Source organism: Xenopus laevis, chromosome 1L (genome assembly GCF_017654675.1).
Source record: "Xenopus laevis strain J_2021 chromosome 1L, Xenopus_laevis_v10.1, whole genome shotgun sequence".
Classification (NCBI taxonomy): Eukaryota; Metazoa; Chordata; class Amphibia; order Anura; family Pipidae; genus Xenopus; species Xenopus laevis.
The window spans coordinates 42526631-42553159 of NC_054371.1; the positions used below are offsets into that span (position 1 = coordinate 42526631).

Genomic DNA, 26529 nt, shown 5'->3' on the forward strand with positions numbered 1-26529 from the left:
CAGATGACGTAATCTCCCCGAATCTGCCCGTGTGGCCTGACCCTTAAGGTTTTTCTTTTGTCTCTCCTCTTTATATTGGAATTTACAGTGTACCGTATACCCAAGTTCAATATCTCAGCAGAAGCTGGCACAATGAGCTATCATTCCAGCCACAAGTGTACTAAGGTGTGCTTTCACTTGCAGTTTATGGAGAACGTGTGTCCTGTGGGGTACAATATGATGGCCCCCTTTTGTTATTTGGAAATGCGGATATGCAGAGATGTTATGGGAAAACAAAAGCTGCTGTTTGGTAACTGTACCTAAGGGAAAATAAAAGCAACATAAACACTGCTTACATAGTATATTTCTCTTTCTAACTTTTACTTTAATAACTTTTCTATAAAGCCTCAGCAATTATGTTTTAAACTGTACTTGAGGGGATATATATAGCACATTTTTAATGAAGAGTTTTGATTTGTTGCCTTACATTTTTTTCTTGGAAACCTGCCCCTCTTTGGTAGAGTGGGGCAAATAAGTACTTATTGTTACTGAGCGTCTGCTATAAATTCTGGTCACATCATTTTGGCTGATATTTACAGTACTGGTACTCAAAAGAGTTTTACTGATTTGCATTAGTACTCCACTTGTGCAGTGTAGAAACATAATTAAGGTGGTTTTAAAAGACTCCATAGAATCACCCAGTTTGGTTAGATTAAAGCACTGAACCCTCAAAACCTGTTTAAGTGGTGGGAATTAATAATACAATAACTGAACCCCCTTCCTAGAACTGTATACCCTTACTGCCAATTGAGTGGAATTCCATCAATAAAAATAATAATAAATCCAGTAATGCCTGTGCTATGTCTCCTCGTGATTCCAGCCAGTAGGGTGAAGATCAGAGGTGGGGTCCCACCATTGCATATCTATTCAGGTGACATCACCAAGATGACATCAGTTCTTATATCAGCATTATAAACAGACAGAGATAATGAAGCACAATAGCCTTTGTACACAGACATGTCCTTGCCCTTCATATGGCTGTCTATAGTCAACTGTCATGTATCTCACAGTTTTTAATCATTCGGTCTTTCTTATAATTACCACTCTATCTTGCCTGTTTTTTGCAGTATGCCCTCCAGTTCTCATCATTCCATCACAGCCATTCTTTTCATTGTGTCTCACTCATACTATCATACGCATTCCATATTTTGTGTCCCACACATCTCAACACAGGTTCTTACCCTTCTATCCCAAGCTGTCTTACCATTCTATCTAACACACTCACAGTAATCTATTCCCTATACTCCACCATTCTATCACATTTCATTTTCATTCTAACGCCTTTATTATGACCATTTTCTCCTATTCTAATTCTCACAGTTGAACTGTCTATCTTGTATATTCTAATCTTTTGTCTGAATCCGCTCTAAAGAAATCATTTAGTGCTGTAAAGAGCAACTAATCTTATAGATAGGGTTTACCAGCAGACAGACAAAACAGCCCTGAGACAGAAGAAACAAGAAACATGCCTCTCTAGTCTCCCCCTCTCTATTGGGAGGGGGGGGGGGTGATAAAAGTTGTAAATGTAAAAAAAAATGATATGTTAGAACAACAAAAATGTGCATTTTCGCAATATGATGTTGTGCCCTTTGGCTATGACTGGATGTCAGCACCACTCAAGCCAATCCATGAGCATGTTTCTTGCATGAGTCCAGACAGCCTTTATCTGCTTTCTTGTACCACCCTTACTAATCACATTGTCATTCATATCTGTTTTATGCTCTTACTTATAATTTTTCTTTTTTATATAGTGCTGACATAGTCTGCTGACAAAGATCATAGTTCATACCAGTCTCTGCCCCGGTGGAGTGATCACATTCACACGCACACACTATGGTCAATTTAATCAGGATCCTACCTGTATGATTTTGGGGTATGGAAAAAAGTACCTTGTGGAAACCAGTGCAAGTACAGGGAGAACGTACAAAGTCCTGGCAGTGCCCATGTTAAAACTGAACCTGGGACCCTAACCATTGCTTCACTGTGCCTACTTGCCATGTCTTGATTTGTTTTTGATATTTCTGTGCATTATTTTACATGCCAGCTTGCTACATTGCTTGACTATGTTGCTGTTCATCATCCTTTTTTTTTTTACAGTCTAATGAAATATATCTGTCTAATATATCATGGGGGCTCGTTTATAAATTTGCACCAGGGCAGTAACACACAATTAGCTTTTTTTCAGCATGCTGCAGGTAGAACACAAAAGACAAAATCTGATTGGTTGCCACTGGTTACTTCCCTAGTAAAAAGTTGCCCAGTGTTTCTAAATGACCCCCTATGCACATTGGTGCAGTGCCGAGGAGGCAAGGTCTTTAAACCGAATTGACTGAAAAGAGAGAGAGTGCTCTCCGCACTAGTGATGCAGCCTCCTTCAAGCGCAGGAAAGGCAAGATCAGTGTCGGACTGGCCCACAGGGATACCAGGAAAACTCCCGGTGGGCCCAGCTGTCAGTGGGCCCTTGTGCTGCTAAACTTTTTGCCTATTTCATGGCCATTCCCTATTTCTATTAGAACAAACAGGCTAAATAGATGGAAAAATTGATTACTGTATGTAAAGAAAACAGACTAGAAGAATAACGGTTGATCAGTGGCGTAACTACCGGGGGAGCAGGGGGTGCGAGTGGACCAGGCCCGCACCCCGCAGGGCCCCCCGGCAGCCTGCTCGCCAGTGAAATCCATCGTGTACAGAGGGGGGACGGGGCCCGGCTGCGCGTCACGCACCAGGGCCCGCCCCCCTCTAGTTACGGCACTGAGGTTGATTGAGGAGATGAATAATATTAGTACTGAGAGAGTGGGCCCATGGTCTAAGGTTTTATAGTGGGCCCCTGGTCTAAGGTTTTTGGGTGGGCCCCTGGTGTCCCAGTCCGACACTGGTTAAGATCCAGGGGGGAGAGGGGGGCAGCCTTAAACTCCCCTGCCCATATTCAAATTCATGGAGTAACTGAAGCAGAACTGTGCAAAGGTGGAGTTTTTTTTAATTTTTTTTTTTTTAAAGTCTTGTGTTTCATCCTGCTACAGCAAATAGAGGCTCAAATCTGAAAAAATTATCAGCCAATAAGAATAGGAAAATGTATGTTTTTCTTCAGGGCCAGTCGTCTTCAAATCTGAGATGTGTGAGCTTCGCCATTACACTGTAGGAAATGTTTAATGGCATTTTATGGATTGACGATTGCTATCCAGTTATGATTTATTAGGGAAAATGGATTCTGTCTCATCTCGTCGTGGCGTGCGCTGTGATTTCAATAGCGGTTCATAAACATGAATTATTCAAATGAGCTGAATAATTTCATGGCGTTTGGAGGTGTGCGGTGAACTGATTTCTTTCTCTTCTCTATTAACACTGCCTTTCCCAATTAAAATGAAGATCTCCAGCAGGACAGCGCTGACTTCTCCATTAGCCTTCAGATCTGCTGCATGATAGAGATGTTAATGAAACCAATTTTTCCTCTTTTTGTTCTGCAAGGCGTAGCACTGAGTGTGAATATTTAACAGGGCAATCTGACAAATCCAATTTCAGGTTTCACTGTATTTTAGCAAAAATTGAAATGTGGGACAAGTATAAATGGAGATTAAAGAATAACCAAGTGCTAATATACCATATAAGTACCTCGTGGCCGTAATTAAAAGAAGGGTTTGAAACTACTTGGGGTCTTGTAACATTTGATCCAGGGAGCAATCTAATCATTATGGGCTCAACTGGCAGATTGCGTTGTGTTATTGGCTAAAGAATTTCAGAGGGTCAAACATGATAGCCGATCTAAGGTTCTTCCAGCGAGCACTATGGAGCAATCCTCTTCCGGCTTCTTCATTCTCCTCACGGCTGCGAGTGCGCAGTAGAGCAAAAAGCCGAACTTTAACGAAAAAGACAGCTATTTCGTTTTATTGCGCATGCGTCTGTTAGAAGAAGCCAGAAGAAGCCAGAAGAGGGTCGCTCCGTGGTGCTCGCTGGAAGAATCCGGGGCCAGTGCGGTTTTCTGCTGATAGGAGCACCGGCCTGAGGTGTCAGGTAAGTAAATGTGATCACTTGGGGGTGCCTAACCTTTAATAAATAGAAACTCACCCATGTTCTGTTCATTCCTATGGGATTTTTAGAACCATATTTATCAAAAATCCCATAGGAATGAATAGAACTGTGAAAACGGTGAATGTGAATTTTTATTTATTAAGCTCTAAACTCACATTTTGATAAATCTTCCCCTAATGTTGACTATAAACAAGCAGAAAAAGTCCATGGGTTTTATTCCATGGTTTATTTTCATCCAAAGGACCCAATTTCCAGTTGAATCGTGCACAGACCAGCTCAGTCATACTGGTTAATCCATTTGTTTGGTGATCATATAGAATTGTATGGGATCCATTATCTGGAAATCCATCTACAAAATGTTATTTTCAGGCAAGGCCATCTCCCGTAGACTCGATTTTGTCCAAATAATCCAGATTTTTGTAAGATATTTCCTTTTTCTTTGTAATAATAAAACAGTACCTTGATCCCAACTAATATATAATTAATCCTTATCGGAAGCAAACCCAGCCTATTGGGTTTATTTAAAGTCTAAATGATTTTCTAGTAGACCTAAGGTCTCCAGAGCCAAGTTATGGAAATATCTGTTATCCAGAAACGCCAGACCCTGAGCATTCTCAATAAAAGATCCAATACCTGTAAACTACCATCATCTAAAATTCATTTCCCACATAAATTTGGAAATTTCCCTGTGCATTATGGTCCTCTGGCCTCCCTCATTTCACATTTTTGAGAACTCAGGGTTCCAGAAAATGAGAGGAGAGTATATTCATGATACCTGAGACCTTTTTCAGCACAGGAGAGGGAATAGCAAACTGTATTTTTATTCCTCTACTGGGATCTCTGTCTTTCATTGCCCTTTGACTGCACTGAACCAATTAATGCAAATAACTAATTTCAAGCTTATTATGCTATACACTGTACTGTAAGTATCGATTTGCTTTTTATGACACTGATAAAGATTTATCTAGATTTCTCTACTTCATGAAGTCATGAAGTATGTTAATTATATACATACATTCCATTTTATGCCACATATATATACATTCTTTTTTCTTCTTGTGACCTGGGGTTTTCTGGATCTTTTTCAGGTCTTTTCTGTTATTTGGATCTCCCTACTTGAAGTCTACTAAAAATGTAAACATTGATTAATTAAACCCAGTAAGATTGTAATAAGGATTACTTATATCTTAGTTGTGATCAAGTTCAATGTAATATGATATTATTACAGAGAAAAGAGAAAATTAAAAAAAAATGTAATTATTTTATAAAATAGAGTCTATGGGAGATGAGCTTTTTGTAATTCAAAGCTTTTTGGAAAAAGTGTTTCCGAATAATAAATCCCTTACTTGTACATGCCACATAGTAAAAACTAATTTTTCAAAAATGTCATGGTCATTTGTCCACTAGTAATGCGATAGTCTTAATTATATTTTATTGATATTTATTATATATATTTTATAATAGTGACCAGTAAAAATGTTATATAAATATAACTCTTGTATTTGTCTATATGTATTTTGTGGTCACAGCCTCATTGCACCCCCGCCTAATGGTTTTAAAAATTAGTGGTGAGCACAACTTTCCCTTGTTTGTTATAGTTCTACAGGAGCAGTGACCAGCTCCATGTTGTAGCTCCCACCCCCTCCAACTATAGTCAGGTGATCCCACTGGTGTCTAATAAAAGGGCAGCCAAGTTTGGGAGTTTTACTTTGAAAGCAGCAAGTAAGTTGCAGGTAAAACGTAGTCCCTTTGTAAAATGTATAATGAAGCAATAGAATTCTTAATGAATCAGATAAAATTGAGCTTAGGACTGGTACCCTCAGTTGCAAAATATGAGGATATTAGAAGTTACCTCAGAGTTCCATGTCCTTTTATAAAAACACTCAGCCTTCGGCCTCGTGTTTTTATATGGTCATGAAACTTCTCAGTAACTTATAATATCCTTATATTTTACAAAAGGGGGTACTTTATTCACTATATATTGTATATTATTGAGGTTTTTTTTACTGGTCACTATAATGAATTAAATATATATATATATATATATATATATATATATATATATATATATATATAAATATAAATTAAACATAATAAAGTTCAGAGTACACATAACATAAGTACATAGATTATAAGCATTATCTACAGTGATATGTTACTCAGTTCAGATACAATATATATATTAATATATATCAATATATATTAAATTCACCTGAACACAGGCAGCTCTTCTAATATAAACTCCAGAAATACATGGTAGAAAAATAATTTTATAAACTTTGGAAAGACTTTATCAAAAGCAACAAAAGTTAACAACTCAGATAATGAAATCTTTGTCTTCTTCTATGTAAATTAGTTATGTAGTGTGATAATGAAACCTTGAGAGAAGCTTCCTGGTCTAATATTGTTTTGTACCATGTTTCTGTTTTGTTCATTATTTTTTGTTGTATCTTGATAATGATAAAAGTTTGTTGATAAAAGATGTTAACATTCTGGAGGCAGTGTCCATATTTTCTACAGACTGATCATTGCCTGTTGGTTGAGAAGGTCCAGCCCCAGATTTATTGCATGTAACTATAGGACCAGCCATAGAAAATAATTAATCAATAAGCAATACTCAAGGGGCAATTGTTAACAGTGCCGAATGCAAGAAAGCAATTAATACTGTATATAAACAATATATCCAATAGCTGGCACACAGTGCAATATATTCTTTGCGCTTTCATCTACAACCTTCTGCCTAAGGGCCCCTGCAATGCTGAAAGCCAAAGGCAAAAACCTTCTCTGACTTATGCTAACACCATTATTATTGGGTTAGATCAGGGGTCCCCAACCTTTTTCACCCGTGAGCCACATTCATATGTAAAAAGAGTTGGGGAGCAACACAAGCATGAAAAAGTCGCTTGGAGTGCTAAATACAAACTGTGATTGGCTATTTGGTAGCCCCTATATGGATTGGCAGCCTACAGGAGACTCTACTTGGCACCATACTTAGTTTGTATGCAATTAAAAATTTCTTCCAAGCCTGGAATTCAAAAATAAGCTCCTGCTTTGAGGACACTGAGAGCAACATCCAAGCGGTTGGAGAGCAACATGTTGCTCAGGAGCTACTGGTTGGGGATCACTGGGTTAGATCAATACTTTTGCAGTAGTGGTACCCCCATCCCAATATAATGTGAGTCACATTTCTAAGTGTACATACACACACTAGCTTTATAAGACCCGACCCGCAACCCGCAGCCCGCGACCCAAACCAATGCATATTACCCACTTTGATCCGTTACCCGACCCGGACCCACAACTGTCTTATCCGCAATGCCTGGCTGTTCTTTTTTTAAAAACGCAATGTAAAAACGCAGCAAAAACGCCATGTCTGGCCTTGCCCTGAGTTAGACAATGTCTATAGCACCAGTGCGAATGCCAACAGAAGTATGAGGATTTTCTGTTGCACTGACACTGGTCAAAATGTATTAGGGTGAAAATTAAATATGGGTCACTATATTGCCAGTGCCATGCCTCTTAAATACTGGATCACCATGACAATTTGTTTGCTATAATTGTTCTTGTAGCGCGCACTTCTTGTTTCATTTCTCTGTTTGCTTTTACAGCTCCGATGAGTGTTTCACAGCACAGATTAAGCAGATACAATAGGGAGCATCAGACATAATCTTCTCAACAGGAGACAGAAATAAATATTTTAGGAGATCATTTTCTCTTTATTGTCATATGCAAATTTTTACATTTTTATCCTGTTCTTATAGGGTGAGCAACAGAGATAAAAGTATATTTAGGAAAGGTTTCATTGTATTTTTTGAAAGGTACAATCTGTACAGCGGCACAGAATAATCGTGCTTAATTTGTGCAGGGGAAGAGTAATCTCTCTTGGTCTCTGATGTAGGAAATTATTGGTCTGTATCATAGAGACTGCCTACTTCAATGATTACGTTTTTCATATATAAACATGCCCCTCTGTGTAGCTAGAAAATCCTCCCTGCTTATTACTCAATTCCCTTTATTTGGCAAACTGGGACTATATGGACAATGGGCCCTTGGGCAATTAATTGGATAGCATGCAGATTCCATGTAGATATGGACTTCTACCATTACCCAATACAATTCTGTACTGTTAGGATTTCCCATTCTGCTGGATCAATATCTATAAGAGACCCAGTCAGAAAGACAGATCAAGCACTGGGTATTTTTGTATCTATATATTTATATTCCAATAGGTTGACAACAGACCTTTCCCTGAAAATAATATAAATGAAACTCACAGGCACACAGATAAATGCTTACAGGGTGAGCCCTTGCTAAAGTTTTATTGCTGTATGCAACGTAAAGCCCTTCGTCAAGCATACAGGGTACTAGTGCACGTAACAATTTAAAGATTCACAAATTAACATAACAAATTAAGTGGGAGTGAGAACAGGTGTGTAACAGGGTTTAGGTTTAGTAACATGCAAAGGCCAATAAAAGTCCATATCTAAAGTCCAAAAATGTAATAATTCTAATATAGAGTCCATAATCCATAGTCCGTATTTTGTGGAAAAAACAGACATATAAAAATAGAAAAAATAGAAAAAATTGTTGGAAAAAAGCTTTTCTTTGGAAGTGTAGAACTACAAGGCCCAAAAAGTGCAAGATAACAGAGGCATTAGATATTGACATAAATCCATAGAATGTCAGACAATGGACACAGGTAAAATTAAGTCCAGAAGAAATCACACTGTTAAAACAGTAGCAAAAAAGTAACGCTAAGGGGCAGATTTATCAAGGGTCGAATTTCGAAAATGCTCTGAAATTCGACCATCAAATAGAATCCTCCGACATTTGAAGTCGGAGGATTTCATTCATCGTACGTTCGTATTCCGATCATAGTACGACTGTACGATCGTACTTCGAATCGTACGGGAACGCTTTGAATATAAAAAACTTCGAAAATTCCTCTGGAAGGTCCCCATAGGCTAACATAGCACTTCGGCAGGTTTAAGTTGGCGAAGTATTGAAGTCAAAGTTTTTTTAAAGAGACAGTACTTTGATTATCGAATGGTCGAATAGTCGAACGATTTTTACTATTTTGATGGTTGAAGTATTCAAAAAATTACTTTGAATTTCGAATTTTTTAACTTCGAAAATTCCCTCGAATTTACTTTGACCCTTGATAAATCTGCCCCTTAGAATAATAACAATAAGTTACTAGTTACAACTAACAAAATAGATACAAAAAGGAAACAATTAATTCTGTAAACATTCTATCTTACCCTATACGTGATCGCAAGCCGTGCCAGGGTCTGCAAGTGTACTTTGGGAATTTGCCTGAAAATAGTAATCCACCTCCGACCAGGCATTACCGTATACATTTACAGTATCTCTATGGCACATTTCCAGGTCTATTCCTGCAACTCTTCATACCAGTGCAACTATACCAATTTTATTCTAATGTTTTAGGACACAATACAAGAGTAAACAACTGCTTTGAATGAATAAAACAAATAAAACAAATAAATAGACTAATTTTGTATTAGTCTGACAAAGAAGCTCTAATGGAGAGCAGGAGAGAAGAAAATGCAATATCTATATTTCATAACAATAGAAAAGGGCAAATGACATAAGCAATAAAGCTACAATGACAGTGCCACAGAGGCTATTAAACAGATCGTAATTGCATGCAAAGCTCACCAACGGACAAAGTTAAAACTCTGCTCTGACATTTGAGCTCATTAACCATCGGGGTCAAATTATTAATGGTTGACTGAAAATCCATCAGCCTGTCTGACATTTGGGTCTGCCAAAGCTAATGCTGTACTTCCACATGGCTGGTACAACTATATTAATGGGCTATGGCAGTGAATTGACTTGCAACAAAATAATCACATATAAAGTAAATTAAAAAATGATTCACATAACAAATTGTTACAGAAGTGTGGATTAATAGAGTTGCTGCAGAACAGTACAGAAAGCTATAGCTTGCCAGTCAATACAATCCAGTCAATACACTTGCTTAATTCTTTTGAGTATATCTGTATTTATAAGAAAAAACTAAAAATTACATTTGTAGATATTCATTTCTTGCAGGGAGTTGGTTAGTACACACCAGAAGTCCCTTCCAACTAACATTTTTGTCTTGTGAGCTTTAGGTTAATGGCAAACGGAGATTTGTCACCCGCATTGAAATCTGCACAAACATGGTTGTCAAATCCTTTTCCTAAGTCTCCTGAATTTTCCTTGTGAGGCAGCTCCAGGCAATTTCGGAAGCACATATTGTAGGTGACAAATCTCCCCGTAGGTCAGAATTGGGAAGGATTATCCTTGCACTGGATAGAGGGATCTCTATTTAGCCCTTCTCATCCTACCCTTCAGAAGCCATGTTCCAATATCTTGAGACCTAACAAAGGTGAAACAGGCTGTCTGCAAATTTGGATATATGGCTCTAAATTATTAGGCTGAATCTGTGCTATTAAATTAATGGACTATAAAGAGTGATTCGAAATATATGGGGCAGAGTTATGTGTGTAGCATGAGGCATGTGAATCAGTGGCATAATTAATGTCCCCGCAAGCCCTGAAGCAGTGGGTTCCTGGTCTTAAAGGAGAACTAAAGCTTAACTAAAGAAGTAGCTAAAAATGTTGGACATTATGTTTTGGGCTTCTGTACCAGCTGAAACAACCACAGCCCTTTAGCAGTAAAGATCTGTGTCTCCAAAGATGCCCCAGTAGCTCCCCATCTTCTTTTCTGCTGATTCACTGCACATGCTCTGTGCTGCTGTCACTTACTGAGCTTAGTCAACGACGCACAATATACTGAATATACAAGATAGAAAAGTCATTATATAAGGATGATTAGTACTTAATACAAATAATTACTACATGTCGCTGAAGCCTCCATAAAAATTAGGATGGAACTCCGCTTTTTGTGTATAAACGTTAGATGAACTACTTCTGACTGCAGACAGTTTTCTATTTTGAAAATAGTCAGAACAGTACAATTTAAATGACGCAGATAAAAGTATATCTGTCAAAGTTAACAAAGGTCATGAAGGTTATAACATTCACTATAGTTATAACTCTGCTCGGTGAATAGAACAAAGGTACTATTGTCACACCTAAACCAAACAAGTATTCAGTATGTCAGAGACCATTCCTATATGTATTAAATCCACATATAAATGTCTCCATCACTGTTTTATCACTCAGTCAATCACATTTTACACAATACATTTTCACACTCAATCAAATTTTATAGAAATGTAAAGCTTTTTGTAATTAATTATTTAATGCTGGGACTGACATTTAAAGAAAAAAAAACATAATTTCTCAAAGATACTGCAAATTAAATCTTTTATTTTATTATTTAAATATTAACTGACAAATTTGTCATTTTCTAAACCTAGCAGAGCAAGTTGTATGGGGGTGGGGTACCTTAATATCACAGTTATCCAAATAGGTTACCATAGACCTGGTTAGGTAAAACATAACTAGACACATATTACATGTGACTCCTCAGTAGGGATGTAGCGAACGTCGGAAAAAAAGTTCGCGAACATATTCGCGAACTTGCGCAAAAATGCGAGCGGTTCGCGAACGGTTCGCGAACCCCATAGACTTCAATGGGAAGGCGAACTTTAACATCTAGAAAAGACATTTCTGGCCAGAAAAATGATTTTAAAGTTGTTTAAAGGGTGCAACGACCTGGACAGTGGCATGCCAGAGGGGGATCAAGGGCAAAAATGTATCTGAAAAATCTGCCTGTGTGTGCTTGGAAGAGATAGTGTAGGGGGAGAGCTGTTAGTGATTTCAGGGACAGATGATAGTAAGTTTGCTGGCTAGTAATCTGCTTGATACTGCTCTGTATTGGAGGGACAGAAGTCTGCAGGGATTTGAGGGACATTTTAGCTTAGGTAGCTTTGCTGGCTAGTAATCTACTGTTCTCTTTAAACAACTGCCATACGTTGACCTTGTAGGCATTGTTTGCCCAGTTTTTTTGGACGCAGCCACTGAAGCACAGTTGCCATAAAAAATATGCCATATAAATGCTGAAAATAGTAATTTTTCGCCATACGTTGACCTTGTAGATATTGTTTGCCCAGTTTTTTTGGTTGCAGCCACTGAAGCACAGTTGCCAGAAAAAATATGCCATATAAATGCTGAAAATAGTCATTTTTTGCCATACGTTGACCTTGTAGGCATTGTTTGCCCAGTTTTTTTGGTCGCAGCCACTGAAGCACAGTTGCCAGAAAAAATATGCCATATAAATGCTGAAAATAGTAATTTTTTGCCATATACGTTGAGTCAACGTATGGCAAAAAATGACTATTTTCAGCATTTATATGGCATATTTTTTCTGGCCTCTGTGCTTCAGTGGCTGCGGCCAAAAAAACTGGGCAAACAATGCCTACAAGGTCAACGTATACACTACTACAGCGGTGGATACGGATTACGTAAAATATATTATGGCTGCTTGAAAAAAGTCACTCCGGTGTTTTTTCTGGAGACGGTAATATTATGGATATTTAGACAGAATGTGAACAAGGTCACACAGCTAGATGGCGGGTTGAAGAAAACAGTGTGCAAATAATGCCTACAAGGTCAACGTATACACTACTACAGCGGTGGATACGGATTACGTAAAATATATTATGGCTGCTTGAAAAAAGTCACTCCGGTGTTTTTTCTGGAGACGGTAATATTATGGATATTTAGACAGAATGTGAACAAGGTCACACAGCTAGATGGCGGGTTGAAGAAAACAGTGTGCAAATAATGCCTACAAGGTCAACGTATACACTACTACAGCGGTGGATACGGATTACGTAAAATATATTATGGCTGCTTGAAAAAAGTCACTCCGGTGTTTTTTCTGGAGACGGTAATATTATGGATATTTAGACAGAATGTGAACAAGGTCACACAGCTAGATGGCGGGTTGAAGAAAACAGTGTGCAAATAATGCCTACAGGGCAAATAATGCCTAAAAGGTCAACTTATACACTACTACAGCGGTAGTAAAATAAAAAAAAGTAAAATAAAAAAAAAATGAATATTAAAAAAAAAAAATTAAAGTTGGTGCTGCTGAACTACTAGGAGCAGCAGATTAGCACACCAGTCCCACTCCCCAACACTGCTAGACTAATAGCACTGGGCTCTTATAGTAGTAGTAGTAGTAGTAGTAAAACAACAAAAAAATAAATAAAAGCAGTCCTTACAAGGACTACTGTTATTGCAGCAGTCAGCAGATGAGATCAGAAGCAGGACAGCTGCCCACTGCAGCTACATACAGAGCACTGCAGTAGAAGGTAGATTACTAGCCAGCAAAGCTACCTAAGCTTAAATGTCCCTCAAACCCCTGCAGACTTCTGTCCCTCCAATAACAGAGCAGTATCAAAACGATTACTAGCCAGCAAACTTTCAACTGTCCCTGAAATCACTAACAGGCAGCAGCTCTCTCCCTACACTATCTCTTCAGCACACACAGGCAGAGTGAAAAAACGCTGCAGGGCTTCGGTTTTTATAGGGAAGGGGAGTGGTCCAGGGGAGAGCTTCCTGATTGGCTGCCATGTACCTGCTGGTCTGGGGTGAGAGGGCAAAAAAAAGCGCCAACAATGGCGAACCCAAAATGGCGAACGTCGCGCGACGTTCGCGAACTTCCGGCGAGCGTGAACACCCGATGTTCGCGCGAACAAGTTCGCCGGCGAACAGTTCGCGACATCTCTACTCCTCAGCAGGGGTGTCAGATAGCTGCTTTCTGGTTAGCTGACCATTGTTCTGTTGATAGGCGGCTAATGGGCTGCTGGGGAGGGAAGGGAGGGGGTGATATAACTCCAACGTGCATTGTAGAAGTAACTGAAGTGACTGAAGTTTCTCAGAGCAAAAGTCACATGACTTGAGGGCACCTGGGAAACTGACAATATGTCTAGCCCCATGGCAATTTCAAAACTAAACATAAGAAAATATGTTTGTTCTTTCAAAAAACTTATTTCAGTGCATAATTGTGCTGTAGCAGCGCTATTAACTGATGCATTTTGAAAAAGTCATGTTTTCTTGCGACTGAATCTCTTTCAATGGGAATCACCCTATAAGGTACAGGGGTCCCCAACCTTTTTTTACCCATGTGCCACATTCAAATATAGGGGGCATTTTTAGCAATGCAAATACGACCTGGGGTTGTTGTATAATACAATGAGAAGTGGAGAAACAATAGCTGTCTCAGAGCAGTGCTGGCTCCTTCTTAGGGTAGGGACACACTGGGCGATTTGGGGAGATTTAGTCGCCTGGCGACTAATCGCAGCGACTTTTCTCCCCGAATGCCTCGCCTCACTCTGCGCCTGGATAAAATGAAAAGTCGCCGGCGCTAATCACACACGGCGATTCGTTTTCCGAAATCGCCCGAAGTTGCCTCACGAGGAAACTTCGGGCGACTTCGGAAAACAAATCGCCGCGTGTGATTAGCGCAGGCGATTTTTCATTTTATCCAGGCGCAGAGTGAGGGGAGGCATTCGGGGAAGATTGGTCGTGGAAAGTCGCGGCGATTAGTCGCCAGGCGACTAAATCTCCCCAAATCGCCCAGTGTGTCCCTACCCTTAAAGCTCAGGATCAGGCACAATGTACTGAGATAGCTGCCTCCACACCAATATTACAGCTAAAAAAATACATTTGTTTGTTAAAGAATACAAATTTAAATGGTAGAGTGAATTATTATGTAAACAGTGTTACTTAGAAATAAAAAGTAAACTGTAAAAATCATGACAGAATCCCTTTAACTTAATCTTTAGTATTAGTAGTTGTAGAGAATGGTTAAATGAAAAATAATGAAAAATGCCTGCGCCAATGCATTCGTGGCACTTCGTTTTCTAAAGTCGCCCAAAGTTTACTCGTGAGGAAACTTCAGACGAATTCAGAAATCGAAGCGCCGCGAGTGCATTGGCGCAGGAGGTTTTTCATTGAAGCAGACAGAAGACACAGGGAAGCAGTTCAGGGAGATTAGTCGCCTGAAAGAAGAGGCGATTAGTCGCCGGGCGACTAAATCTCCCGGAATCTCCAGGTGTGCCCTTACCCTTAGAATTAAGTCCTGCACGGAAAGGTAATTGAAAATATGTTAATCTATGTTTTTCTGGCAACTTGAGTATCTTTTTTTAAGTTCATTCCATTAAATAGCTTCTCATCCATGGATGCTTTGTTTAGGGAGAAGGCAGTTTAGGGGTACGGACGGGTGCATTTCAACAGTTTATCAACGTGTGCATCACTAATTTATATGCTGTATTTGCAGCATCTGCCGGAACTACCTTTGTAAATCCGGATGTTCAAGTCATTTATGTTCCTTCTGGGGCAGTGCTTGTACATTCTACTTGCAAAAAGTTCTTGCTCTTGCCCCTGCCCTTGAGATGTTTCTTTAAAGATGATGATGAGATGTTTGATTAACAACAATTTTTACCAAAGACAAAGCTTGTTATATAGTTTAACATCTTTCTTTTTCTTTTTTTTTTTTTTTTTTGCAAATCTGTAAAAGTATTTTATTTAATTGGTAGTTTCCATTTATAGTCCATCATTATCCATATGTGTCATTGCATCTCCATTCTATTATTCAAAGACTAGCATCAAGAATATCCATTAGCATTTTCTTTCTTCTTCTTTTTTAGAAGTTATAATTTAATCCAATCAAACAGAATGGGGAAGATGAAACCCACGGTTTAAATCGACAATATTTAAGAGAAACAGGCCCGGCTGGATATGTGGTGAGGCCTAAGGTGTCAAGATTTTAGGGTGGTATGCCGCCCAGCCGCAATGTAAGGAGCACTGGGGACCCTGGGTAATCCCCAGCGCTCCTGCACATATGTGCGCAGGGAGGGGGGGGCGCTTGCAAAGGTGTCGGGTGCTAGAACCCATGGCCTGAAGGACCCACTCTGTGCCTGAAGAGAAATATCATCTGTAGTGTGCCACCCTCTGAAATAATAAAGAGAAATAAGTGTTATGTTTTGGGTAGCCGAGGATGAGTAGAGTATAACAGTGCTTTATTAGCAGGCTCATGCAGGCATTACACAACAGTAACTTTTACTTTCACTTTTACTTTTAAGCTGTCCAGGAAGTATGCACAGTATGCAGCACAGTGACATCTACAGGCCATTTGTGTAAACACCACAATAAGTAGTCATGTTTCTACTGTATGATCTAGATGTCGCCTGCCATTTGTGGAACCACAATCAAACTGGAAGACTCGTTGCTACTATGGAACACTAATTAAAGAGAAATAGAAGTTGGATGACATTTGCTTCCATTGAATTATTATGAAGGAATAGGGCTGTTATTATTATTTTCAACAGGCAGCAGAACATTGAGGATGAAGTGTGCATGATACCAAATATTCATATATAAAACAATCATATCTTCCAACACTCCACATTGGGAAGTTGGGATAATTCCAGCCATTCCATGTTCCACCCAACTATAGCTCATTATACCCATCCATATTCCAGATATATTCCTAGGTATGAAAAGGGCTATTTAGCAAGCCAATATGCAAGACTATGCCAGGGTAGGGAAGATTAAACAGTAATACCTTTATGGAATTGTGTTACAATATACATTCAACATGCAGTATTTTTATTTGATAAATACAGATGGGGAACAATAAAAAGAAGGTGTTATAAAAAGCTGTCAAAGAGAAGACTGGTTCCCAGATAACATTTTACATTTCATGATGGAGGGAGTCAAAACTAAGCAGCAGATAATTCAAATACATAAATGTATGCTCCTCACAAATTGTCTCAGAATATCACTGTCTCGTCTAGATCGACTGAATACAGGTATGGGACCTGTTATCCAGAATGCTCGGGACCTGGGGTTTTCCAGATAATGGATCTTTCCTTAATTTGGATCTTCATTCCATAAGTCTACTAAAAAATCATCAACATTAAATAAATACTAAATTGCAACAAAAAAGGAAATCATTTTTAAAATTGTTGATTATTCTGATACAATTGAGTCGATGGGAGACGCCCTTTCTTTAATTAGGAGCTTTCTGGGGTTTCCGTATACCGGTCCCATACCTGTACTCAATTTTGTGGTCAATGTCCCCTTTAAATTGAAAAAGCAGTGCTGGTGTTTGTTTTCTCTCCTTCAACTCTCTTTCTGAGCTTGGTTGCTACTCTTGCCACCTGCTCCATACACAGACTCATTGTCTTCGAAACCATTGAGTTGAGTTTAGGTCTGTATTTACCTTATGTTTCTTACTGTTTGTCCAGCTTTTTTCTTCTTTATCTGACTCTTTGCTTTTATCCATTGTATATCATTGCACCCTCATGTCTATAGTTCACAGTTCAGTGACACTTCACCAAAGAAACATATGTTATGCCGCTGACATTTCTCAGACTCTCAATGACACATGCAGTGCTATTCAGCCATCATATTTCAGCGGAATGAAAAGTACCAGTCACCTGCAGCCCCATTGACTTAAATGGGAAATGTGTGCTGTCATTGGCAGTGTTTGTCCAAGAATGCTCACCAGAGCAATTTCAAGCTGAAAAGCATTTATGCCTTTACATCCACCGTGGAAGGGGGTCACTGGTGTTTTATAGTCGGATGAAATATGCCAACTGGAAAGTGTTCCAGCAGATTCAGAATTGTCCCGGTTGTTTTATTACAGAAACAACTGGCTTAAAAAAAAAAACACCCCAATTAACTTTGATAAAGATAAAATGGGCTTAACGAGCAGGGTAATATTAGTATGCCTATAATATTTTCTTTAAATGTATTTAATAAGAGTTTACACTTATATATGAAAGGATAAGTACTCGGATCATATTGCCTTGTTGCCTGGACTTTAACCAGGAGACAAATGATCTAGTAAATGTAGACCTTTCTATACCTCATTATTCCCTTTTTAGTAGCAGGGTTACTGGACCTTAGCCTTGTTTTGTTGCTTATAATGCTGAAGGGAACCCGTTTTGTAACTTATCTTTGATAGCGCAGGTGGCGTCATATTCTCCAGTGTTTCTGGGTTCAGGTCGTCACATATCCCAGACAAGGCAAGCTAGTTAAACAATAACTGTAATGATGTCAGAATTGTAGGAGAAATCTTTATATTCTGATTAGCTGCAGACAATATAAACATTCATCCTAGGATTCATAGCAGGGAAGGATTCCAACAGCCCAGAAGCTGTAATAGATCATTTATGAATGCACAAACGCAAGTACAAAAGCACTAAGAGGCACAAAATTTACTACCATAGAGCTCATTGAAAAAGCTCTTTAGGCTGCACTCTGCACCCCAAAACTAATATTCTAACATGATGTATTGGGTCAAGTCTGCACCCTGTCCATATGACCTAACAGGTCCCCTCATGAATACAGTGCTGCAGAACTCATGCATCACTGTATTCATTGGGGGGAGCACAGGTTTTGAACTGTGGCCACATACGCTGACTCCTACGTTTCCTATTTATTTCTCCCTTATAAAAAACACCGCCGGTAATATAAATGAAAGTGATAGAGGCTGCCAATTTATTTATTCAGCAATTTACAAAGAACTGTACTACAAAGCACAATCATTGCATTATTACTTTGTCTGAGATAACATTTGTGTGAAACAACTTCCTGGTACTTACAAGTTTCCCTGCAGTCCTGGGACCATCAGATAACCAATAGGGGGACATTTGCTATTTAGAAAAATTGGTGCAGGTCTCTAAGCTCCAAAATTTAGGGCAGAGACCTAAATATGCCACATGAATACAGCACTGCCTCTGTTCAGCAGCAGTGTATTCACGAGTGGCAGGCAGGAGGTGGCATATAGGTGTAACACCCTCCTGCCACCTACCCCCTACCCATCCCCTAACTTGCACTTCATTCAGACAGGTGCAGGCCACAATGGAGCCCTCTACAGAGGACAGGGCTGCTTTGCACCCTCCAGTGCTGTGTACTGATTTCCAATCCAATGTTAGTTGTGTAGGAGTGCAGCCAAACCCCAGGCGGGGTTTCACTGTGTTGCTCTTTCACGGGGTCTGCTGTATGACAGTTACTCCACCTATAGAACTAGTGCATGTCATGCTTGTGGTGTTTATGCAAATGGCCTGTAGATGTCACTGTGCTCATACTTATACTGTGCATACTTCCTTTTAGATTAAAAAGTGAAAGTTACTGTTGTGTAATGGCTGCATGAGAACCTGCTAATAAAGCACTGTTATACTCTACTCATCCTCGGCTACCCAAAACATAACAATACTGTTTATGGATAGCATACATGGGTTACACCATTTCTGTCACGTAAATATTAGTCATAACACAAACCACTTGCCAAAATGCATTGATGTATACGCTTAGGTAATTAATTAATTGTATTTCTGCTGAGTGTAGCTCTGGCAATGAGCCTGTGGAATTTTTATGGTTCTTGCAGTGCCAAACTGAAAAGCAAGAAGAACATATTGCGCAGATCTGACCAGCAAACTGCATTCCGCTGATATTCCATGTGTGTATTTTCCTTGTTCTCAGGGACAGTATTAGGGTGGGACACACAGGGAATTTGTCTACTCTCAAAAAAGAATCCTTGGCCAAAAATATATGAGGAAAATACCTATTGTTACATCAGGGTGGGAAGATGGGGTAGGTAGAAGATGCCCCTGCCTGGGGTGCAAGTGAGTGTCTGGCAGAGAGTTGTGATGGTGGTGGTGGCGGCATCGGCACAGTGAGGGTGACAGAGCACACGGGGTGGGGCAGGCTACATAGTATTGCTTCAGGTGCAAATACTACTTGGCCCAGTTCTGTGTTTCATTGTGTAATAATAGTTAAAGATTTTTGTACTCGTATGAGAGATGTTTATTCTCCAGCTCTAGGATCACAAGTTGCATCCAGCCTTCCTGCATTGCCTGGGGCCCATTCTCAATTATCTCCTAGTACCGCACTGTATTATGCTTCCATATTACTTTCCTCTGGTTTCAATGAAATGATATGTATAAATAGCAATTACTGTACATGGCAATTGAAGAACCGCCCTGGAATAAAAAAATAACAGTGATCAGTTGTGCAATATAGCAGCAGAGCATACACTAACACAGAAGGGCACTGAGGAATTCTAAGCACCAATACAGAGAGAGAGAGAGAGAGAGAGAGAGAGAGAGAGAGAGAGTGGTGTGTGGTGTGAGAGACCATTGTCCTTGGCATTAGCTGGCACCATAGACAGAGCTGCTTTTAAAGTGCTTTCTGTTTGTTTATACTGTATTAAGAGGTTAATGTTCCTTCTTCTTTTTCCCCATTGCGTCTGTGAAAGTAATCTAAGCAAGTTACATGCAACCCACCGCTCTCCCCTCATGTATAATGTGCTGCCATATTTATGGGGCACCCAAATGTTCTCCATTTTTTAGCATAGAAGCCTGCGGTAATTCAGAAAACATTATGTATGGTGCAAATGTGCAAAAGACACGGCGGGGGCCCTGACAAAAGGTTGGACTTTCATGTTGGGAATGAACAGATATACCCCTATTGTACCCATTACATAAGCTAAGGATATTTAGGACAACACATTTACCCCAAATCTCCCCCCAACTGACCTTCAAACTAGACTTTCTGGTATATCAGGAGATCAAATGGCCATTTATAACCCAAACTTCAGGCTGATCCCACTTTGTCATTGCTCTAAGTTCCCCCAGGGGAGCCAGCCTCACAGTTTGAGAACTGCTTGGTTAGAATATGGGAGCTGAAAGCTAATGGCCCCTGAAACTGTAAGCATGGACCTGGATCTGCATACTTTAAGTCTGTCTACTAGAACATCTTTAAAACTTAAAACAGACCCAATAGGCTGCTTTTGCTCCCAAAAAGGATTATAATCATATCTTAGTTAGGATCAAGCACAAGGTACTGTTTTATTATTAGAGAGAAAAAGGAAATAATTTTTAGAATTTTGGATTAAATGGAGTCCATGGGAGATGGCCTTTCTGTAATTCGGAGCTTTCCGGATAACAGCTTTATGGATAATGGATAACGGGTTTATGGATATGGATAACGGATAATGGATCCCATATCTGTAGTACAATCATAGAAGCAATGACAACAAATCCAAGAGAACGTGAAAATAAATGTATAATAGACAAATTAAAAGTGACTGGGAAACCAATGCTTTTACAGTGTGAGTATGATGTAGAATTTGTCAGAGCACTGTGCTGAACTGGGGGACATTGCTCTGTCTCATTAGAATCAGCACAGGACAGGGGACGGATGGAGGGCATCCCATGCAAGAAGGCTTCTGACCGAAAAACCCTTCTGTATAGCGATTCAACCATAAATCAGCTATTTAAAAAGATTAAAATAGCAAACGTGCACAAGGGCATTTAATGCATATTTACATTATCTTTGAGAGTCTTTTAATTCCCTTAAAATGTTTGGTTAGATAAATACAAACGATAATTAAGTAGGGTCATAATGGCCCTTAAATGACTTCTTTTTATCATCCCTGAGAGCGATACTAAAAAGCTACTACAAAGATACTAAAAGCTTCAGAATGGTACAGCTGAATTACTAATTACTGTGTGGTTTGGAAATGCCTGTGTATTTAACTGCATGATTTCCTGCTTACGTACATTAGTTCTGCTTTAGCAACATGGCAAGACATTCACTCCTGAGTCTTGTTTGCATATACTTAAAATCACACTTTGACTTTGTCCTGCCTTATAACTAACTGTGATTGTAGAACAATATATTAGCGCATGCAAGGCAGATAACAGCCTGAGTTTTCACTCTCTTCCGTTCTGCAGAAAAGAAAAGGCCAGGCAAGTTTCAGCCTTTCAAAAAGATCTTTGGAAAGAAGAAAAAGAAAAATTCAGCGTTGCCCTTTAAGGAAGGCAAGCTAAAGGCCAGCCGCTCTATTGGGAATGTCTGTGTTAATACAGCCTTCTCCTCTGATGAAGAATCCTGTGATGATCTAAGGTAGGACCTTGTTTTTCTATAGGATCCCCTGTCTTTTGCGTAATTTACATATATTCTGTATCACGCTTCTCCATGTTATCGGGCAGAAATGAATCTGCCTTTATTAATTCTTTAAAGGAGAACTAAACCCTAAAAATGAATATGGCTAAAAATGCCATATTTTATATACTGAACTTATTGCACCAGCCTAAAGTTTCAGTATCTCAAAAGCAGCAATGATCCAGGACTTCAAACTTGTCAAGGGGGGTCACCATCTTGGAAAATCATTTGTATGCTCAGTGAGCTCTGAGCAGCTGTTGAGAAGCTAAGCTTAGGGGTCGTCGTAAATTATCAAGCAGAAAATAAGGTTGGCCTGTAATATAAGCTGATGCTACAGGGCTGATTATTGAATTCTGATGCTAGTTGCACTGATTTCTGTGCTGCCGTGTAATAATTATCTGCATTAATTACTAATCAACCTTATATTTATATTCTATGGGGGGAATGTAATTAAAGTCATAAAGAGAAAAACAATTCGCACCAATAAGAATAAAAATACACATCTCGCAATGTAATATTGTTCCTTAAACTGTTATTGCATTGTGAATTTTAATTGCATACTCTTAAGAAGTGCTTGAAGGTGTCCTAATCTTTTGCAGCAAACATAACGACTTTTTCAGTAAGAAGTTTTATTACATTGACTGCGCATTGGCGCAAACTATAAAATTCACAAACGGTATTCCACTCGGAAGTGGTCGCTAAATAGTTTCCGGGTTTGCAAAAGCTAGATTAAATTTGTGCAAATCAAAATATGTTTGTGCAAAGGCATAACTTTTCGCTTTGCGAATAGTTATTGTGAGTGGGTCCCTAAGCTCAGTAAGTGACAGCAGCACAGAGCATGTGCAGTGAATCAGCAGAAAAGAAGATGGGGAGCTACTGGGGCATCTTTGGAGACACCGATCTTCCCTGCTAAAGGGCTGTGGTTGCCTTGGGCTGATACAGAAGCCCAAAAATTATATAAAACATTTCTATCCTTCTTTAGTTAAGCTTTAGTTCTCCTTTTAAAAGGTTTAGATTAGAGAGAATACCTGAAATACATTTAACTTACATGACTACTGCCTGGCAGGATGTTCATTGTATAGATCTCAGAACTGAAGACTCCTGCAAAACAATGCCATCTGCTTCTGCCTAACAGCATTGTCACTGTATTTAATTTTTTTCTGAAGCCTGGAACCAGATTGGCTAGTCCATTCACCATTTCTTACTTTTATCTTCTGGTGAAACCAAATTATTTACTTCTGGGAAGTAGAGGACAACGCTCTTATTTAAAGTTTTCAAAGTACAGAATAAAGACAGAAATGCATATTGGTTATAAAAACTCACTCCAACAGCCTGTCTTAAAAAAAACATAAATGATGTTTCATTCCGATTTCAGGGGTGAACAATGAACACAGTCTATCATCAGTCAGAGGGAAAAAAATATTTTTGTTATATGTAGGCAGCCATTCTACTTTTTTTTTTTAAAGATATTTATTTATTAACTGATATGTACACTAGACATGGACATAAACAACAATAAATCATAAAGGACAAAAAAAGACGTAAAGACATTGCAGTCCATTAAGTCACTTTCAGGAGATTATTATGCATACATTACCACGAACAATAACAATTATGCTACATTGCATGTCTATTAAAGCTTCACCTTTATTGAACAGCTAACCTTGGAGGCGGCATCTCTGAAAGGTTTACTGTTGGGTTAGCATTTATCCATTGTTCCCAAATTTTATAAAACTTCTGAGGAACCAGAATTATCTTGTTCACCAGGGCTAAACACTCTGTCAGTCTCTGACCTTCTGGGCTCATCCATTTTATGGCTATTAGTTTTTTGCATAGAAAAGTAGTGTTCTCATTAAGTTTCTCTGGTGAGATTGTGGGATCAGTTCGTCCACTAAGCCTAGTAGACATACCTCCTGTGTCTTAACCCTAGGTAGAGCTAGTTGCTCTTCCATATACTGCAAGATTTCCGACCAGTACTTTCCAATGTGAGAACATTCCCACACCATGTGAGCAAACCCAGCATTGACCTCTTGACATCTAGGACATTCTGCATTAGGCAGTTTTCCCATATATTTGAGCCTAATCGGGGTGATGTAAATTTGATGACAGACTTGAAATTGTATGAACCGATCCCTTGTGGCTATAACGAATTCGTAAAAATGGTCGGTTGCTTCCTCCCATTGGTCATCATTTAATGTTGGGATCATAACATTCCACATACGTTTGGCCCTGTCGAAGGGGGAGGGCTTTGCCTCTATTATTGCCTTGTATAGTTGGGACAAAAGTTTCTCTTTGTTTGGAATCCATAACCGTTCCTCCCACTGAGGCATCCCTAATTCAATTTTAAGCAAGCCAAATTGTGCCTTGAAGGCATGGCACAATTGCAAATACCGATAAAACTGCACATTTCGGTTTCCTATTCGCTATTTATGTGTTTCAAATTGGGGGAAGCAGCCATCAATAAATAGGTCGGAAAGTTCTTTAACTCCTAATAGCGGCCAATATTGCATGTCTGGGAGTCCCATTAAATGCTGTAGATTTGAATTCTTCCAAAAGGGTATGTGTGGAGAAGGAGTTGGTTCTGTATTTGCTCTTTGTTTCCGCACCATATCCCATGCTCTTATAAGGGAACTGATCACTTCTGCTATAGTAGGCATATCTTTCTTAGTTCTATAGGGTGCATTTCTTAGCGCCTCAAGGAAACCCATTATATACCCATGTAGCGCCGTAAGAGGGTTGTCTGGTTCGGGATTGAACCAATTATGTATAAAGGTTAGTTGCCCTGCTAGATAATAAAATTTCATGCTGGGTATAGCTAACCCTCCACTCTGGTATGGGGCCATGAGTGTCGTCCATCCTATTCTAGGGGCTTTGTTAGACCAAAGATCTCATTTCACCATTCAGTTTTTTAAAAAAACTTGGTTGTTATTACCACAGGAGCATTCTGAAGGGGGTACAAAAATTTTGGTAAGTAGATAATTTTGAATAAATTTATTCTGCCCCACACGGTCAAAAGGCAGCCATTCTACTTTAAGGCAAAGATCTTGAAGCAGAAGAACTTGAGTAAAATAAGGCAGGAAACAAATACATAGTTTGCTGGCGTAGATTTAAGGTTCAGGTGCATGAAGTGCCCGGTTCCAATAGCAATGGGAGCAGATAAAAATTTTATTTAAAAAATATTCTTTAGGAATGTAAAAATAGTTACGGTGAGCTCTTGAGTCAAAAGTTACAGCAAGTAATGGAAGATCTTATGGTGGGCCCCTAGCACTGGCCATTTGCTCCTTTTACCCATTGCCGTGGTAAGCAGATTGTTCTAGTCGTTATAATAATGTCCTGAACAATATGAAGGCTGTAGTGGGGATGAGTAAAAATATTTTGCCTGGTTCACCTTGAAAAATACACCCATAAACGTTAATGTATAGTAAAAAAAAACGTGCGGTTTGAAAATGTTGTAAGTAAAAAGCACATTGACTTTTTTTTGAGAATTTTCGGCAAAGCGAAACAGGTCAGAGTTGCTCATCACACTAGGCACAGTTATATTACTAAAGTTTTTTTTTTTTAACTTTATTTCTATTTAGTTTTGAAAATTATTCCATTAAACTGTTTTAGGAAAAGAAAATCAAGTTTAGATTTATCTTTGGTGGTTTTAAGAAAGCCACCAATGATAAAGAAATGCAGCAGTTCTCTGGGTGGCTCTTTATTTCGGATGGTTAAAGGACGATTGGGGCACTAATAACCTGCTCAATAAATGTATGTACCATCAAATGGAATAGGTATGTGTCTACATAGTGGTTAGGATCTGCCACGCTCATCTAACCAATAACAACAGTCTGGTGTAATAAAATGGTCACATGACCAAAATCATTTCTCAGTCTGATGTTAAAGGGGAACTATTACAAATTAAAGACGTAGCTAGGATTGAAGAAAGACTATTTATTATTATTATTATTACAATTCTTAATTTTATACTTTTCTTTGATTACACATTGTGTAAAATTAGAAATATATGGCAAAATGTTTGCTGCAGGTTCACATCCCCAACGTTCTGCATTCCTTTCTTCTTTTGGACTATTTTGAACCCTTTGTCTGTCAGTTTCAAAAGAGGGATCTGCCATTTCTAAGCTGTGTTCCCATTCAACATTAGTCTATGGGGACTGATTTGCTACATTGCAATTGTAATAACTGCATTAGCCGAGTGGGGCAGATGAAATCCACTCCATGTAACTACACACAAAGTGAAGGCCAGAAGATTGGCTTGGCCTATGTCATTCGAATGAATTGCATCAGTCAGGTTACAAATACTTTTATTTCCGATGGGCTTAAATATTTCAAACAATCCAGAACAGTGCATTTGTTTTTCAACTGGCTGCAAAATGCAAACACAATGGTAACAGCTGCATGTGGCTGAAATATGCTACAGTTTCAATATGGCAACAGCAATTCTGATGAGACTGTATCATTGGATGGAGCATGGTGCCACTACACAACCTTGATGATGCCTTGTATCATAGGGAATGAGAAG

At 39.0% G+C, this 26529-nt stretch overlaps 1 protein-coding gene across 4 annotated transcripts in view; it reads left to right on the top strand.

Annotated features, from left to right (window-relative positions):
• The window catches only part of cracd.L (capping protein inhibiting regulator of actin dynamics L homeolog), a 98640-nt gene that overhangs the window by 36848 nt on the left and 35263 nt on the right, over positions 1 to 26529 (top strand). For 3 of the 4 annotated variants that reach the window (XM_041589006.1, XM_041588992.1, XM_041588998.1), the window contains one exon: positions 21797 to 21968. The gene's annotated coding sequence lies outside the window, so the exon portion shown is untranslated. Of the gene's footprint in view, positions 1 to 21621; positions 21969 to 26529 lie in introns of those variants that run through there. The other variant, XM_018230066.2, reaches the window with a different exon arrangement.